The following is a 14,079-nucleotide window of genomic DNA, read 5'->3' as shown; positions in this document are numbered from 1 at the left end:
AGGACATGCAATCAATCAACAAATACATGAAAAAATGCTCACTATCTCTAGCAGTCAGAGAAATGCCAAATGAAACCACTCTAAGATACCATCTCACTCCAGTAAGAATGGCAGCCATTATGAAGTCAAACAATAACAAGTGCTGGCGAGGATGTGGGGAAAAGGGTACACTTGTACATTGCTGGTGAGACTGCAAATTGGTTCAGCCAATTTGGAAAACAGTATGGAGTTTCCTTGGAAAGCTGGGAATGGAAACCACCATTTGACCCAGCTATTCCCCTTCTCGGACTATACCCAAAAGACCTAAAAAGAACATACAACAGGGACACAGCTACATCAATGTTCATAGCAGCACAATTCACAATAGCTAGACTGTGGAACCAACCCAGATGCCCTTCAATGGATGAATGGATTAAAAAAATGTGGCATTTATACACAGTGGAATATTACTCAGCACTAAAAAACAACAACATGGCATTTGCAGGGAAATGGATGGCATTAGAGCAGATTATGCTAAGTGAAGCTAGCCAATCCCTAAAAAACAAATGCAGAATGTCTTCTTTGTTATAAGGGGGCGACTCAAAACAGAGCAGGGAGGAAGAGTATGAGAAGAAGATTACCATTAAATAGGGACGAGAGGTGCGTGGGAATGGGAGAGCGAAGGGGAATTGCATGGAAGATGCTAGGAGACCCTCATTGTTATGCAAAATTACATATAATATGGTGTGAGGGTGAAGAAAAAAGAGAGAAAATGTGTCACAGTAGATTGGGTAGAAAGAGGGGAGGGGAGGGGAGGGGGGATAGGAAGGGCAGCACAATACAATAGACACTAGTATGGCCCTATGTATAAACGTGGCTCTATAACCAATGTGATCCTGCAATCTGTACACGTGGAAAAATAAGATTAAGTTTACGTACCCCATTTGAATCAAACGTATGATATGTCAAGATCATTGTAATGTTTTGAGCAACTAATAAAAAAATTAAATTAAATATTCAGTTATTACTCAAAATATTCTGGAAACTACAGCTGTAATTTTTAAATATTGTACTATGAGCAGAAGTTAATATTTCCACATATTTTTTAAAAAAATCTTGATTGTTCATTGCAGCTTTTAAAAAAGCAACATAAACTATAATATATGATTCAATAATCAATTATTTGAACATAATCTCTATTGAGCTATTCATAATTTATTCATTCTTCATAATGAATTTTTTTTCCTATTTCAATGCTTTATGCATATTTTTTGAATTGCTCACAGGATTGCTGTGGGTATTCTGTGGTGTATGTAAATGCTCAGCACAGCATCTGACACACAGGAAGCTCTCAAAATGCACTACTATTATTTTTTATATCAAGTGAACCAATTTGTTAATCATAATAAAGATTTAACACTCCATAATACTCAATAGAAGATAAATCTAGAGATGTGTGACTTTTGGTAAAGTGCTGGTATAACACAGCTGTTGCCTATTGTGGGCTCCAGAGCGAACCTGAATCAGTGTGACTATAATAGGTGCAAAGAGTTGTGCCTATGGAAAACCAGGATATGGGTACCTAAGAGAAAGAAGTCCTTTTGTAGCCCTTGTTTCATAACAGACCAAGATGTCCAGCAGAGGTAAGCACCTGTCCAGCAAAAAGGGGTAAGGATCAAATCTCTAAAATCCACCAACAAAGTTTTAATAGTCAATAAAAATTAAATTCCTACTACTGGAATTTCCAGTTTAATTCTCTGTACCATCTCTGATACAGGAGTACACAATCTTTCCACACTCCCCAATATATCTTATCTTACACTGGGAGACTGAAAGCTGAGAGCTACAGCAATCAGCTTTGATTCTTAGCCACAAGGACAGGCAGCTAAGTGAGGAACATAGTGATGTTGGGGTTAGCAACCCTCAACCCTTGACACACACACAAAAGAATGAAAATGCATCCTTGCCAACAATTTTGATCCCATCAGCTAAAACAAACCTATATTTTTTCCTATTATATATTTTTATATTTTTCCCTGTATCCCCCAATTCTTATTTTTTTAATTTTATTTTTTAAAATCATTTCCAATTTTATTTTATTTTATTAAATTTTACTTTTTTCCATTCTGCATCATTGTGTGTGTAGTGTATGAATGTGTGTTCTCACTGTGCAGATTGATTCTTACATGCAAAATTTCATGAATACATATGTTACTTTCACCTATTTGTTATTTAATTATATGTGGGTTTGAGTGGTTTTGTTTTTATATTTGTTAGTTTGTTTGTACCTTTTTCTTCATCTTATTGCCCTCTTTTCAGTGTCTTCTCCCACTGATAGTGAAGTTTCCTGCTCCTGCTTCCTCAATTTCATTATTTTGCTACTTTCAGTTATTTATTTTTCTTCCTTCTTTATAACTACCATCTGCTACTTATCTCCTAACTTTCTTCTATTCACTTTTTAAATAATTCAATTTGTCTTTTGCATTCCTATTTGATTTTCTCTTCAATTAAAAAACTGCAATCCCACTATCTAATAGAACTATATATGTTATGTAATTCCTACCCTATTCAGTTTTTTTGTGTGAATATTAATACAGAGGATGATGTAGTACATACATGTTGTCCAATGCCTGATCTAGTTCATGCTTCTAAATTTTTGGTGCTGAACTTAAATGCTAACACAAACATTACTACATGGGAGGCAATTAGTATTACAGAAGTCAAATTAGATACCAGACATTTACCTTAAGGCAGCATAAATGTTGATAACATTAGTATTATTCCTAGCTCCCTCTTCCTCTAAGAGGTGTGGAGAGTGATTGGTAAACTTCAAGATAACAGAATAGATATCTTGCTGCCAAGCAATTCTGACAACTTAGCCAAGTAAGAGTGAATTTCACATAACACATGATTCATCCCGACTGCAGCATCAACAATATTTCTCCAGATAGAATACGGGAAACAAAAACTCCAAACCAAACCAACAACCAGGCCCCAAGTAGGAAAAACCATAGAGGGACCTCAGACTCTACACCTGGAAATATATTCATATTTCAAATACAGGAAGAAGTTTAGAATAAAGAAGTTAACTACACACAAAAGGACACATACATAAAAAAATAAGAGGAATTCATCTCATGATGCATAAATCCCAAACCTCTGAAAACATGAAGAAACAAGCTAAAAATCTACCGTGAAAATTCACCCCAAATAATGATTCCACATATGTAGAAATAGAAGAGATTCCAGAGAAATATAAAAAATCTGATTATTAAAATGTTCAATTAACTAAATGAAGATTTAAGGAAAAAACATCGAGAACAAATACAGGAGTTGAAAAACAATTTCAATAAAGAACTACCCCATAATGAAAAAAATATAATCAGAAACCTGAAAATAAAAAAATAGTCAGTTTAAAGCTTCACTTCAAAGAAAAAGAAAAAAAATACTACATTGTATAGAAAATGGAACTTCAGGCTTTCAGGACAGAAATCCTGGCTTTGATGATAGGCCTGAATTGAATATCCAGTAAAAAAATAAAGGGAAAAGTATAAAAGACCATGATCAGGATACACAAGAATTCTGGGAAAACAACAAGATAACAAAACTGAGAGTCATTGGCATAGAAGAGAACATGGAGATACAGGCTAAAGGCATTAAGAACATCTTCAATAAGATAGTAAAAGAAAAAATATCCCCACATTGGAACTGAGATAGACATACACTCACAAGGGTCATATAGGATCCCAAGTTGACAAGATCAAACCAGAACCTCTCTAAAACACATCATAATCAAAATGTCTGACATAGGAAATAAAAAGGTAATTTAAAAGCTGCAAGAGAAAAAATGTCCGGTCACATTTAGAGGCAGACAAATAAGGCTCACTTCTAACATCTCAACTCAGACCCTAAAATAAATGATTGTCTGGAATGAGATATTCCAGAATCTAAATGAAAAAATGGACAAGGCTGCTATATCCAGCAAAGCTATTATTCAGAAACAATGAAGAAAATAAAAACTTTCCATGGCAAAGATACACTAAAAAAAATTATGACCTCTCAAGCAGTGCTACAAAGAATATTTTAATATAAACTGCACACAGCAGAACTTCAAAATAAACCCCAAAACTCCCAAATACATATCACTAAGAGAGTAACTAACAGAATAAAAAGGACTATAGAATTAAATATAGCAAACAAACCAAAATGACAGACTACTATAAACACATCTCCATAGTAACAATGAATTTACATGATCTTGACCCCCCAATAAAAAGAATATCAGACTGGATTAAAAAACATGATTCAACTATATGCTGCATGTAAGAGACTCATCTCATAGGTAAAGACACCCATAGGCTAAATGTAAAAGAATTGAATAAATATTCCATAAAAGAGGACTTCAAAAACAATCAGAAGTATCTATTCTCATATCTGTAAAAGCACAATTCAAGCGAAAATTGTCAGAATACACACCAGGAAAAGAAAACTTCAGATGAACATCTCTGATAAACATATATGATCTTATTTGTTAATAAAATACTGGCAAATCACATACAGAGATACATTAAAAGGATAGTGCACCATAATCATGTGGGTTTCATTCCATGGATGTTAGGTTAGCTCAACATATGGAAATCAATAAATATAATTCACATAACAATAGAGTAAAAAACAAGAATCACATGATTATCTGGATAGATTCAGAAAAATATTGCATACATTTATGTTGAAGACACTAAAAAAAATTAGGGATAATAGGAACATACCTTAACATTTTAAAACTTATATTTATTAAATCCAAGGCTAATAGCTTTCTAAAATGGGAAAAACTGAAAGCATTCCCTCTAAAAACTGGAACAAGCAAGGATGCCCTCATTTACCATTTCTATTCAATAGAGCCCTTGAAACTCTAGCCAGAGCAATTAAACAAAGACACCAATCCTTGGTGCCAAATAAGTAAATAAATAAATAAGAAAAGAAATTGAAGAATACCATAGAAGATGGAAATCTCCCACATACTAGGAGAGAAAGAATTAACATTATCAAAATAGCCATACTACAAAAGTGCTATACAGATTTAATGCAATTCCAATTAAATTTGCAATGATGATCTTCATAGAAATAGAAAAAACAATCATGAAATTCATTTGGAAAATAAGATGCCAAGAATAGCCAAAGCAATCCTTAGTGAGAAAAGTTAAGCTGAAGGCATTAAAATGCCAGACCTTAAATTATACTACAGAACTACTAGTAGTAACAAAAGCAGCATGATATTAGAACCAAAACAAACTTGAAAACGAATATAACTTAATGAAACAAATGAAGAAAAACCCACATAAAATACAGTTATCTCATACTAGCCAAATATGAGAAAAGCATACATTGGAGAAAAGATAGTCTCTTCAACAAATTATGCTGGAAAAACTGGAAGTCCATATGTAGCAGAATGATATTTAAACCCTATCTCACCATGCTCAAAACTCAAAGTGAATCAAAGATCTAGGCATTAGACCAGAGATGCTGCACCTACTAGAAGAAAAATTAGGCCCAAATCTCCATCATGTCAGTTTAAGAAATGACTTCCTCAACAAGACTTCTAAAGTGTGAAAAGTAAAATCAAGAATCAGTATGGAGATTCCTCAGAAAACTTGGCGTGGAACCACCTAGTTTTCCCACTCCTCAGAATATACCCAAAGGAATAAAATCAGCATACTACATCAATGTTTATAACAGCTCAATTCACAATAGTCAAAGTATGAAACCCACCTATGTGCCTTTCAGCAAATGAATGAATACAGAGAACATGTTATACATATATATATATATATATATATATATATATATATATATATATACACACAATAAAATATTATTCGGTCAGAAAAGAATGACTTTAAGACTTTTGCAAGTAAATGGATGATCTGGAGACTATTATGCTCAACAGAATAAACCAATCCCTCAAAAAACAAAGGTTGAATTCTCTCTTTGATATATGGATGCTAACATGCAACATGGTGGGAGGGACAGGAAGAGTGGAAGTTTAATATATTAGACAAAGGGGAATGAAGGGAAAGAAGGGAGGACAGGAATAGGAAAGATGGTAGAATGAATCTGACATAACTTTTCTATGTACATACAAGAATACACCACAGTGAATCTCCACATCACATACAACCTTAAACTTGGGATACTAATTAAAATAAGACGCACTCCATGCTTGTGTAAATGTCAAAATATATTCTAGTGTCATGTATAATTTAAAAGAAAAAAAAGAGAAAAAACCCTCAATGATAAACACCCAATTAATGATTATTAATGGGAGATATAAAACTTAAAATTCTAGAAAAAGTTCAGGGACATACTGTGTATCATAATATCAACAGCACTAGTCATTAATCCTATTTTTTGTTTTCTTGCCAAGAACTGTGGAATTTCTTGAAGTTCTGAATATAGAATGGAATTTCCACGTTACATTGGGACTGAGACTGTAACTTGTTTTAGCCAATGACATATAAGTAAAACAGACATTTGTTGTTTAGAATCAGAATACTCAAAGATACAGTGGACAGTTACCCATACTGTCTCTTTCCTATTGCCATTGCTACAAGCAACATTTAGAATAGTGTCTGCTCCCCGTTGCTACAAGGAGATACAGAACAGATGAGATGCCCTAATAGAAGTGCTACATTTGTGAAATATATGAATAAATAAACCTTTGAAATATGAATGTTCAACAAATATATGAGAAAATGTTCAACATTTCTAGCAATTAGAAAAATGCAAATTAAAACTACACTGAGGTTTCAACTCCCTCCATTCCTATTAGCAATTGTCAAGAATGCAAGTAAGAATAAATGTTGGTGAGGATGTGAAAAAAAAAGGTACACTTATACATTGGTGGTGGGACTGCAAATTGGAGCAACTATTCTAGAAAGCACTATGAAGATTCCTCAGAAAAAAAATCTTGGAATGGAACCATTATCTGACCCAGTTACCCCACTGTAGGGCATGATGCAATGTGGGGCATGTTTCATCAGAAAAGAGGAAACTTACCTTGCTGGCTGCTACCCTCTTCCCAGTCCTGGGGCCACATGTGACTAAGAGAGCACCTAGCGATTAGCCAGAAGGCATTGCCGTGGGTTGTGATGAAGAATCGGACCACCTCTAGGATAGGCTCAGGACCCTTCTTCCCTTATGGACAGCTTGTGTCACCCATTACTGCCTGTGGGATGGGTGTACATGTGAACTCTCCCCACCCTGCTGACCTTTACCCTGATTGACTCCTGTACATTATATTAGCTGATTGTGTTTTCTCAATAAACAAGATTATGCTTTGACTGTTCTCCCTGATTGTCCTCTGGGGAGGGAGGGCTGGGTGTGGGCGGCCAGTCAACCTTTACCTTTCTTGGCCATCCTGGTCGGGGCGCGCTCCCCCAATCTCTCCCCCAGGTCAGGAGGGAACGGGGGGGGGTAAAAACCCCATCACCCCACACCTCATTATATACTCAAAGGACATAAAATCAGCATCTATAGTGATGCAGCCTCATCAATATTTATAGCAGCTCAATTCACAATAAATAAGATATTGAACCAAACTAGGAGCCCTTCAACAGATGAATGGATAAAAAGAAAAATGTGGTACATATACAAAGTGGAATATTACTCAGCCAAAAAGAAGAAGGAAGTAGTTGCATTTGCTAGTAAATGGATGCAACTGGAGGCTATCATGCTAAGTGAAATAAACCAATCCCCAGAAAACAAAGGCTGAATGTTCTCTCTGATATGCAGTGCTGACTCATAATAGGTGGGGGAGTATAAGTTTATCAGATTGAATAGTGAGGAATTGGGGGAAGTGATGGGGGTGTGAACAGGAAAGACAGTAGAATGAATTGGACATAACATGCCTATGTTCATATATGAATACATGACCAGCGTAACTTCACTTCATGTACAACTAAAAGAATGAGGAAATATATTCCATGTATGTATGATATGTAAAAATACATTCTACTGTTGTGTATAACTAAAAGAAAAAAAAAAACAAAAATCCAGTAAAATAAAATAGTCAATGGAAAACTGCAAGAAACCAATTCATGCAGGACTACTAATGACCTTTAGTTTTCAGGTATGAGGTTTTGGGTTATCCCACTAGGCAATAAATCACATGCCACATAAGTTATTTCCTGAAGGTAAATGGAACAGATAATAGGGTGTAAAATAAAGTAGTACTATACCTGCTATGACCATGTGACCAGTTATAGAACTAGAGAAAATATGGTATATATACAAAATGGAATATTACTTATGCTTAAAGAATAATAAAACTGTGGCATTTTCCTGTAAATGACAACTGTAGGCTATCATGCTAAGTGAAATAAGCCAATCCCCATAAAAACCAAAGACTAGATGTTCTCTCTCATATGTGGATGCTAACACAAAATAAGGGTATGGGGAGGGAATAATAGAAATATTTTAGATTAGACAAAAGGGAATTAAGGGAAGGGAAAGGATAGGAATAGAAAAGATAGTACAATGGATCATACATAACATTCCTATATCCATATATGAATACACAACCAGTGTAACTCCACATAATGTACAACCAAAAAATGGGAAGTTATAATCCATGTATATATATATATATAATATGTCAAAATACATCCTACTGTCATGTATAATTAAAAACACAAATAAAAATTAAAAATTTAAAAATTTAAAAATAAACATTGGTTGTGAAAAGCAAAAAAAAAAAAATAATTTATTAGAAGAGACTAAGAAGGGCACTGCATTCTGGTTAAGAGAAAAATCCAGCAAGAAGTTCTAACAATAATAAGACATATTCCCCAAACATCAGTGCACCCAATAATACATTAAAAAGCTTTCTTATCCCCCAACAGTGAATCTGCTGAGAAGAAAATCAGGAAAACTATGCCATTCAAAATATTCTCAAGAAGAAAAATGAAACATATATGGATTAGCCTAAAAAAGGGAGTGAGGGATCTCTACCACAAGAATTATAGAATGCCAAAGAAAGAATTTGGAGAACAAAATAGAAGATGCAAAAACCTCCCATGTTCTTGGATTAGTAGAATTAATATATTCAAAATAGCAATACTACCAAAAGTAATATTCAATGAAATTCCATTGAAGTATCAATGACATTTTTCAGAGAACTAGAAAAGAATCCTGAAATTTATTTGGAAGTGTAAGACAATCAGTATAGCCAAAGCAATCCTGATCAAGAAGAACAATGCAGGAGGCATCACAATACTTTGCTATAGGGTTATAGTAACAATAACAGCATTGTATTGACATGAAAATATGCATAAACACCAATGGAAAAGAATAGAAGACACAAAGAAAAACCCACAATTTATATTTATCTGATACATGACAAAGGTGCCAAAATATATGTTTGAGAAAAGATAGCTTATTTAATAAATGGTGCTGAAAAAACTGGAAATCATATGTAAAAGAATGGAACTATATCCAATTCACTCACCCTGCATAAAATTCAAGTCAAAGTGGATCAAGGACTTAGGAATTAGAACAAGAAAGTTTGCAACTGTGCAAAAAATAAAACAAAGAGTCAATAAGTGGGATAGCTGAAAATTCAAAATCTTTTGCACAGCAAAGAAAATTATTAAGAGCAAAAATAAAGCCTAGAGAATGGGAGAAAAACTCAGCCAGCTGCTCCTCTGAGAGGGGATTAAAATCCATAATATAAAAAGAACTCAGAAAACTTAACACCCCAAATACAGACAACCCAAACCAAAAATGGGCAAAAGAACTGTAAATAGACACTTCTCAAAAGAAGAAATGAAGATGAGCAACAAATATTTGAAAAAAGTCTCCAATATCTCCAGAAATCATGGAATTGAAAATCAAAATCATGCTAAAATTTTATTTCACTCCAGTAGAAATGGCAATTTTCAATAATACAAATCACAAATGTTAGGGAGAATGTGGGGGGGGGGAAGGTATATTCATAAACTGTCAGTCAGATGGATAATTAATACAACCACACTGGAAAGTAGTATAGACATTCCTCATAAACTAGGAATGAATATGATCCAGCGACCCCACTCCTTGGTATTTACCCAAAAGAACAAATTTTCAATATTATAGCAATACAGCCATTTAAATATTTATAGAGGCATAATTCACAATAGCCAAATTGTGGACCCATACATAGATTCCTAGATTATGGACCCATAAATAGATGCCTAGATTAATAAAATTTGCTGTATATACACAATGGAGTTTTACTCATTCATAAAGAAGAATGAAAAATGGGGTATAAAAAAGTTAAAGAGAAGATTAGTGTAGTAGAAGAGGGAGATTGAGATTGAGGGAGGACAGATGGGAAAAGAAAAAACAATCTGAAATGAATTTAACAAAGTCAAATTATGTGCAGAAAATATATGCAGTGAATTCTACATTTATGCATATGTATAAATAACAAGGCAAAAATTAAAAAAAATATAATTGAGTATAGAGTAGAAGAAGAAGAATATGGGGAGAGATAGGTGAGGGAAAAGAGGGACACCAGGGACTGATATGGAGTAAATAAAATTTCATGCATGTATGATTTTGTGAAAATGAACCCAACTACTATGTATTGCTATAATGCTCTGATAAAAAATAATTTCCATTCTTACTATCTTCCCTTATGTAAAAACATGAAATGCTATTAAAAAGTTCTGTTCTCTAAGTAAAAAACCCAGTAGAAAAGGAATTTGTAAAATCATTTCAGGGTTATTAAAACTGAAAAAAGCACAGGGATACTAGAATATGATATGTACTTAGAGGTCTCAAATTATATATAAATAAAGGTTTTCAAATTAATTATAAATTCTAATATATGTAAGGGATTTCCTATGAAATTTTCTGATACTTAAGGAGAATTTTTCCCTCCAGAAAAAATAAATGATTCAAAATGTAAGTTTTTTTGTTATAATTAACACATGGTGAAGGCAAAAACTGTCTCTGTTCAAAACTGATTCTTGTTATCCCATGGTCCAAATTAAAGAAAGGAAAATGAATGTTTTTATGAAGACTGAAAAACTTATGTGAAAACACATGATTTGGGCACAAAATACATTAAACTGAAAATTACTAACCATAGTGCAAAATAGCTCCAGCCCTTAACACATCTGTCACAGGCACACAACAGAATCTTACAAATATGCTTGCCTTGGCAGCACATATACTAAAAATTGGAACAATAGAGAGAAGATTAGCATGGGCCCTGCATGAGAATGACATGCTTGTGAAGCATTCCAAAAAAAGAAAAAAAAGAACCTTTCAAATATATCCTTATTAAAAAGGAGAATTTGGGAACAAACATAAAACATCTCCACCAGATTAAAAACCAAGAAAGAATAAACTAAAGGCATTTTCCAACTGAATACAATAATTAATTTATAGGAGTCAGAGATAATGTCAAGAAATATGAACCAAAATTATGTGATTTATCTCATCTACTTATAAGAAAAATTCTATATGCATGTTGTGTTTTAGGATATTTAACATCTAGTGTCTTTTAGAGGTTTGATATTTGGGTCTTCCACAGGTTTCACCACTTCTGTCTTGAGTTTGGCATTTTCATTCATGAGCCTCGTGGTGAGATCAAATATAAATAACATCTCTGATGTCCAGTGTGCACTGGTGGGAGGAAATTCAAAAGGCACAGATTCCACCAGCCCATAATTTGCTTTGAATTCCAACTGTGAGACTTTTGTTGGATTTTTTGGAAGCAAATAAGTTACTACATTTCTCTGGGTTATTCTTCACAAATTTCCTATTTCCCAAGGAACAAGGCCATGGAATTTGACTGTCTAGGGCTTTTGGTTTTTCCATATGCATTACATAGTGCTTCTGTCTTTGTATACAATTCTTACACTCCTTTCAAAGGCAAGCAACTATTCTGAATTAGCTGAATTTATATTCTGTATCAGAATGCAGTAAAATTAAAAAGTCTATAATTTTGGCACATATAATTTTGGTTAATATTCAAAAACTTTATAAGAAGAAATTTTTCCCAATGTTTTTTTGTCATATAAAAATTATTTGTTAAGGACTTAGGAATACAAGCAGAGACCCTGCATCTAATAGAAGAAAAAGTAGTCCCTACTCTCCATCATGTGGGATTAGGCCCCAATTTCCATAATAAGACTCCTTTGGAGCAAGAGTTGAAATCAAGAATTAATAAATGGGATGGACTCAAACTAAAAACTTTCTTCTTAGCAAAAGAAACAATCTGTGAGGTGAATAGAGAGCCTACATCTTGGGAGAAAATCTTTACCTCTCACACATCAGATAGAGGACTAATCTCTAGGGTATAAAGAACTCAATAAGCTAAACACACACACACACACACATATAAATAAATACATAAATAAATAAATAAATAGATAAATAAGTAACCCAGTCAATAAATGGGCCAAGGACCTGAAAAGACACTTCTCAGAAAATGATGTACAATCAATCAACAAATACATGAAAAAAATGTTCATCATCACTAGCAAATAGAGAAATGCAAATCAAAACCACTCTAAGATTTCATCTCACACCAGTAAGAATGGCACTTATCAAGAATACAAACAACAATAAGTGTTGGCGAGGATGTGGGGAAAAAGGTACACTCATACACTGCTGGTGAGACTGCAAATTGGAGCAGACAATATGGAAAGTAGTATAGAGATTTCTTGGAAATCTGGGAATGGAACCACTATTTGACCCAGCTGTCCCTCTCCTCTGTCTATACTCAAAGGACTTTAAAATAGCATACTACAGGGACACAGCCACATCAATGTTTATAGCAGCACAATTCACAATAGATAAATTGTGGAACCAACCTAGATGCCCTTCAATAGATGAATGGATAAAAAAAATGTGGCATACATACACAATGGAATATTACTCAGCAATAAAAGAGAATAAAATCATGGCATTTGCAGGTAAATGGATGGAGTTAGAGACAATAATGCTAAGTGAAGTTAGCCAATCCCCAAAAAACAAATACAGAATGTTTTCTTTGATATAAGGAAGCTGATTCATACTGGGATAGGGAAAGTGAGCATGGGAGAAATAGACAAACTCTGGATAGGGAAGAGGGGTGGGAGAAGAAGGGAGGGGGCATGGGGTAATTAATGATGGTTGAATGTGATGATCATTATTATCCAAAGTACATGTATGAAGACACAAATTGGTGTGAATATACTATGTATACAACCGGAGATATGAAAAATTAAGCTCTATATATGTAATAAGAATTGTAATCCATTCCACTATTATATGTAAATAAAAATAAATAAATAAATAAATAAATAAATAAATAAATAAATAAATAAATAAAAATGTATCCCAAAACAAAACAAGCAAACAAACAACAACAGCAACAAAGAAATCTATCTCCAATTTTAGCTGTATGACATTACGGCATATTGACTACTTTTTCTTGTTTTACTTATATGAAGTAACATACATTGAGTGAAATCAATAAATGTCAAATGCTATTATCATAAGGCATTTTATATTAGTCATAATGCTACAATTTTTATGTTGTTTATTTTACATATCAATGCTTGGTATATTACTCAGATAAGCATAACTTATCTGTGTTATGTGTGCTATAAATAAGTGTAATTTAATTATGCACCCTAATGCTAAAGGACAAATATGGAGAAAACCATTTAATCAGGTGGTGGGTATAATTCTGACTTCTAAGTTCTCATTTTGATGGAAAAGCATCTCATAAAAATGAAAAATTGCAAATTGATGAAAGCAAAATTATTTTAAGTAATGTTAATAAAAAGCTTTTAAAATATATTGTGTCCTTTCTTTTACATTGAAGTGAAGTTGAGTTTTCAATGTCATTTTTAAAGCACATTCTTCTTAATATATGTATTTTAGATAATGACTTTGAAACTACACAGGAGACTATTAAACTTGAAAATCAAAGAACTTCTGATGAAAAAACAAGGCTCTATTTGAGTGCTGGTGACAGTTTAAATGACAGTAAAAGGAAATTATAGAAGAAATAAAGAGATATGTGAATATAAATCAAAAGTGGTGATTTTTACTTTATTAAAC

General features: G+C 33.3%; 1 non-coding gene across 1 annotated transcript; it reads left to right on the top strand.

The window, feature by feature from the left end:
- The first annotated feature begins 11,170 nt into the window (after window positions 1-11,170).
- LOC124076806 (U6 spliceosomal RNA) lies at window positions 11,171-11,274 on the top strand. Its single transcript, XR_006846473.1, has one exon. It is a non-coding gene; the product is annotated as a U6 spliceosomal RNA (small nuclear RNA).
- The last annotated feature ends 2,805 nt before the right edge of the window (window positions 11,275-14,079 follow it).

This window comes from Marmota monax, unplaced genomic scaffold, assembly GCF_021218885.2.
Source record: "Marmota monax isolate L192 unplaced genomic scaffold, Marmota_monax_Labrador192_F-V1.1 WCK01_AAM20220418_F8-fsc00050, whole genome shotgun sequence".
Classification (NCBI taxonomy): domain Eukaryota; kingdom Metazoa; phylum Chordata; class Mammalia; order Rodentia; family Sciuridae; genus Marmota; species Marmota monax.
The sequence above is the reverse complement of the archived record's forward strand: the minus strand, read 5'-3'. Positions and strand labels throughout refer to the sequence as shown.